The sequence below is a fragment of the Ischnura elegans genome, chromosome 3 (assembly GCF_921293095.1).
Source record: "Ischnura elegans chromosome 3, ioIscEleg1.1, whole genome shotgun sequence".
Classification (NCBI taxonomy): Eukaryota; Metazoa; Arthropoda; class Insecta; order Odonata; family Coenagrionidae; genus Ischnura; species Ischnura elegans.
Window position 1 is genome coordinate 130,675,494 of NC_060248.1, and position 5,667 is coordinate 130,681,160.

Genomic DNA, 5,667 nt, shown 5'->3' on the forward strand with positions numbered 1-5,667 from the left:
TTATTGTGGTATTTTACAACCCTTTTCTGATGCTGTAAAGTTGTTTAATAAGGAGCAGACTTTTCCAATGAGTTCTAATTATTTACCTTATTATTTCTCCCCTATTTTTAGTTTATTTATTTCGTTGTTTTTTTGAATAAGTATACCTTTTTATTTTGGTCTTTTTAGTTTCAATTTTGGTTTATTATTTTTTCTTTGTTGTACAAGTTTAGGTGTTTACACTGTTATAATTGCTGGCTGGTCTTCAAATTCTGTTTATGCTTTATTGGGAGGATTACGTGCTGTTGCTCAAACTATTTCTTATGAAGTAAGATTAGCTTTGATTTTAATATCATTTATTTTTTTATGGGAGGGAAGAAATACACTTAATTAATAAATAACATGCATCAAAATCACTTTTTACAAATTATATTCAAATTGTCGTAAAGAAGACTAATTGGGCCAAATTTAAAATCTGATATTATACAAATATATTGCGTAATTTCCCTTTCTGTTCCAATGTGCAAAATCAAAAATAGTCTATACATGCAACTGAACTCCCGCCACGGCAATCTTTGGTAAAAGGCTAAAGATTTATACGAACTGACTTGAGTTCTGCCGCATCTCTTCCTCCGCTCTCTTTCTCTCTTTTTCTTTGCGTCCTTTTCTTCTTTCTGCCGATCTTTTTAGAACACGTCTCTCTTTTACTTCTCTCAATACACCGCTGTATTAGCTTTTCTTTCCTCGTCCCTCACTACCATTATTGCCTCCTCACTACGATTGTTAATTTTAATTTATTCATTTATTTAAACAAACAATATGGCGGTTTGTTCATAATCTACCCACCTGTGAAACGTACTATAGAATGCTCAGGCAGACCATCCGCCCCCCCCTTCCCCTCCCTCCCCCACCCACTTTCTCCTCCTCCCCCTCATTCATCCCCGATGACAAGAAGATTCGCTCTCCGCGCAAAGTGTCACATATCGATCCCCCATCCCACCCCACCAGTGCTCCTCCTCTTCACACCATCTAGATCCCTCTCCCCCCCCCCCCCCCCAACCCCCTTAGCAGCTTTTACACCCTTCTCTCGTCCTCCCCCTCCCTCGTAAATGGCTGTCAGTGGTACGTGCGCCTGTGAGTTTAGTGCACACAACCAAACAGCCACACTCGGGAAGGGCGGAGGACGCGGGCAGCGCTCGTCGTTTGTCGATGAGACCGCATCCTCGTCGCCACTGCGCACCACGCTGCTCGATTGGTTGCCCGGCAACGGCCGCGCGCGTTTTCGCGCAAACAGCCTCGCTGCACAGTGTGAGTTAGGGTCGTTGTTGAGTGACGGGCGCATAGATGTACATAGAAAATTTATTTTCCAGGGATAGTTTTCCTTAAGTACAACCAGGGAAATAAAATAGTTCAATTTTGTTAAGGTTTCGAGGAGTACTGAAGGAAAGTAAAAAATTGTTAAATACTAAAGCAAATAGCATTAGGCGACCGCAAACAGAGCTGTCATCATCTTCAATATTATTCGCATATTTGAATCCACGTGGCGAGGTGGCCCATTCCATTTTTACCTCGTTTACATTACGAACGTACCGACCTCGATCGGAACCACTGCGCGTTTACACCTCCAAAAGTTACCATCGTAACTCAGTGCTGCCCTCGTTGTGAGATTGCGTCACTGACGACGTGACTGCGTGAGGAAATTGAAATCCTGGAAATTAAGAAGGAAAAGAATATTATTGTTTTCACGTGCTAAAACTAAAGCTGGACCGAACTGTCGGTAAAACCTTAAAGAATGTAGGATTCATTACGAGAATCTGCCCTAAGTTTAACAATATTCGTGCGATAAGGACAGTAGATATATTGCTTGGCTACGTTCCAAATTAGAATATATTTTTAACTGGTCACCTTATTACAATATCGACTCAATCCGGCTTGAACGTGTCCAAAATAAATTTCTCAAATTTAATAATCAGGATTTACGAATCTCATTGTCTGATTATAACACTTCATATCTTCAATTCCTTGTCAATTTGAATACCCTTGCACGACAGACGATCCTCCAACAATGCCCCATTCCTCTAAAAAAGTTATCAATTCCTATTTAGATTGTTCTTACCTTCTTTATTAGTAAATTTTAATGGATCCCGTCATAAGTATACAAATACTCACCTGCATGTTTTAATTCCCATAGAGCAATAAATTCATATGATAAACGTGGAGACAAGTTCATTTACAATATTCACCAGCAATATGCAATAAAAATCAATAACAAGAGAAAACAATATCATTAGCACAAAAATATCCACCTCATCCAGGTTATTTAATAAGCATCTACAATACAATTGCTCTTGCATCCAAAGGCGCCAAGGGGACCACGGCTTAACGTCCCATCCGACGGACGGAGTGTTGCGTTTGAAATGTCCTCCACACATCATACCTATCTATTATAAAAGACGGTAAATTTGCGTGTGGTTCAGGCCCCGCGTTAAGGAGAATGGTTCCCGGATAGCCTTGGCGTTAAGAGTCTGTGTTCGCAGTCAGTGACGTCATGCGATGGTTTCAGGCGCGATATCACGCATGGACTCGTGCGTGAGGTCAGCAAGGAGTGAGCGCGAGTGGAGAAGGGAACATGGTATCTGATGAACCTCACAACGCGAAAAAAAACAATGGAAAAGGTACGAGTAACTTTCGAGCGAAACCTTGGAAGTGGGAACAAACATTGAATGCGGGTTTTAATTGTTGGCGAACCAACAGGAATTCACGCTCTTTTTGGGTTTCAAGTGTAACAGATCAAATGAACTCGAACGATAGGATCATCGGAGCAGCTGGCGAAGATTCCCTCCCCACGACCAGGGAGAGCTTAAATGATTCAGTGATCACAAAAAAAAACATTGAGAATAATAAATATAATAATATGAAATAAAAACTCGATATTAAAAGCGTACGTTTACATTTTTATTAACGATTTCATTCAAGAGTAATTAGACATGCATTACCTAGAAATTAAAGAGACGCTCTCACTCTTATATTTTCTACACGGTGTGGTGTTTGTGCAACTCCCGTATTGTCTAGTGGTTAGGATACCCGGCTCTCACCCGGGAGGCCCGGGTTCGATTCCCGGTACGGGAAACTTTTTTTCCTGCTTTTGTTTGGGTCCTAGTAATAGGAAGGTCGCGGGTTTGATCTGAGGTTTCCACGGAGTTTCTTCATATGAGTCTCGGCTTCCGGGCGCTCCTCCGCGTTGAGTTGTCCATAGGTGACCTTCTGCCTAAGCCGAAGGACAATATCTCGGGCTTACTAAACGAGGGAGTTATCATCTGCAATGCTCCTGTGGTAAATGTTACATAGGACAGACCGGACGATCTATCAAAACCAGGATAACGGAGAAGAAGCAGTTCCGCCGTCTCGGAGCACGTGTGGTCGGATCCTGGGGGGTTGTGTTTGAATCGCTCGTAATTATTCCGAGCACGTAACCAAGGAGTCACGTGGTACAATTACGAGTGATTCGGATTTTGGTGTCTTTGAATCGCTCGTAAAAATTACACCCGGAAAACCCTTCGTGATTATCTGACTCGGTAGCTATCGGTCGAGATGATTACGAAGGATTGACTACGATGAATACCAAGTAAACAACATGGCGGACTTCATGATATTAATGTGCGCACATGAGAATTTTGGTGACGAGGATTTAACTACGGAGAGTGCAGTGCGTAATTTCAAGAGAAGAGGAGACGCCTTTGAACTGAGTGAAAAGGAATTCAGAAGCCTTTTTCGACTCAATGAACGCTGAACCCAAAATATGATTGACGCCATACATCTCCGAAGCTTCACGGACATCAGCTGTAAGTAATGTAAACAAAGTAAGTACACATGTTTCATGCAGGAATATTTATTGTTTTTATCCATAGAAATTTTACACCGATTTCTGGTTGTGATCCAACGTTAAATAAGATGTGAAATGCGAAGAAGTCTAACTTTATAAATTGAGGAAATTATCAACCCCCCTGGCCACACATTAGATTTCGATAAGCCTAAAGTCCTGTGATAATGAAAGCCGTTACTATCCTAGGCTAATCCGAGAAGCTATAGAGATGACTAAGCATCCTGAGAACTGCAACAGAGAAGACGGCTACACACAATAAAACACATGGAAAAGGGTATTCAAAATTAATGACCAATCAGAGTTTATCTGAGAACCACCCAATCAGAACCGACCTCATATCCCCCAAGGTACCTATATAAGACGGCCAAATTTATGCATCGCTCTTTCAGACCTGAAGACGCCAGCAGTATGGCTGGAGAAACTGTCGTCACCTATGGACAACTCAACGCGGAGGAATGCCCGGAAGCCGAGACTACTGAGAGTACGTCGCGGGTTCGAGTACCGCCAGTGTAATTAATGGGTGTGCGTGCTTGTACAGCTGTTGATTTTTTAGAATCCCCGATTTAAGGGCCGTTGCAAGCTATTCTAGGGGTACGTGGAAATAAAAAGTTTTCATTCCACATCTAAAATGTCATGATGAAACAATTAAGAAATTAACTAGTATTAAGGAATTTATTTATATACAAATCTTGAATCGAGAAATTTCCGGAGGAAAAACCTACATAGATATAAATGCGTAATGGAGATATTAAGTACAGATAATGCATTGAGACAGCCAAGCAGTTCACTCAACTCGATGAACTTAATTTTAGTGTAGTATGTGCCGCAGTTTTCCATTAGTACTCAGAATAGGGGTAGATGGCGTTTAGAGAGCGTTATTTTTTTTCATGAACACATCAGCGTCGTCAAGCTAATTTTTATTCAAACTTTACTAAGCGTTTAATTTGATTCCTCGCTCTTTTTATACTCAATCGGCCCTTACTATTACAAGTTTTCATAGTAAGTAGAGTGAAAAGCAACGATCTGTAACTATTTATTGACTTCAACTATAATTCTACTTTGAGTAATGTTTTCTCTGCTATGACATTACAATCGCAATTGCACATTCACTTAAGAAATAATAATGTAGAAGTGAAAGCGAAAAGAACAAATAAGAGCCTACCAAGCTGTGTAGACTGTTAACTGCTAGACAACATAATAGTTTCGACCGCTAAAATTTTTATTGATGAAAGACATACAAAATAATTATTCAGATCGCGCGTTAACGAAATTTTCAAGTATATAGGCCATTTATCCAGCGAGTATTTAAATCTAACGTCTGAAAGTACTCTGCATGCGAGTTGCGAATGAATCAGAAGACACAAATACTTACAGAGCGACATGTTGACTTACAAGCAGCAGTAAAAAAACTCAAGTGTGGAGTGAGGAAATGTTACTTTATCTATAGGGAAAAATTGGATCTTAAATCCACTTAGTTTTACGGGGGGCCATAGCTTGTACGTAGAGCCATGAGGTGATACAGTGAATGGTAATACCATATGTTTATGCTAATTCCATTTTCTGCCATTCACTCACTATTACCTGAACCACGTACGGAACGCCACGAGAAACAAATCAAACTCGTATGATTCCTGCGTCGAAAACTACGTTATTGGGAGAAGTATATTGACCCAAATGGACAATTTATAATTATTACGAGGAGAATTTATTAACATCGCGGTGAAAAAGAGCGATCCATTGCCACATTCTACTTGTTCTATATATGTGTCCATCGATTACCGCAGGGCGTTCGGTTAAAATTTCGA

At 40.5% G+C, this 5,667-nt stretch overlaps 1 non-coding gene and 1 pseudogene across 1 annotated transcript; one reads left to right on the forward strand and one right to left on the reverse strand.

Moving 5' to 3' along the window:
- Positions 1-489: 489 nt before the first annotated feature.
- On the reverse strand, positions 490-602 carry LOC124156670 (annotated as a pseudogene).
- A 2,434-nt stretch (positions 603-3,036) lies between these two features.
- Trnae-cuc lies at positions 3,037-3,108 on the forward strand. Its single transcript has one exon. It is a non-coding gene; the product is annotated as a tRNA-Glu (tRNA).
- Positions 3,109-5,667: the final 2,559 nt, after the last annotated feature.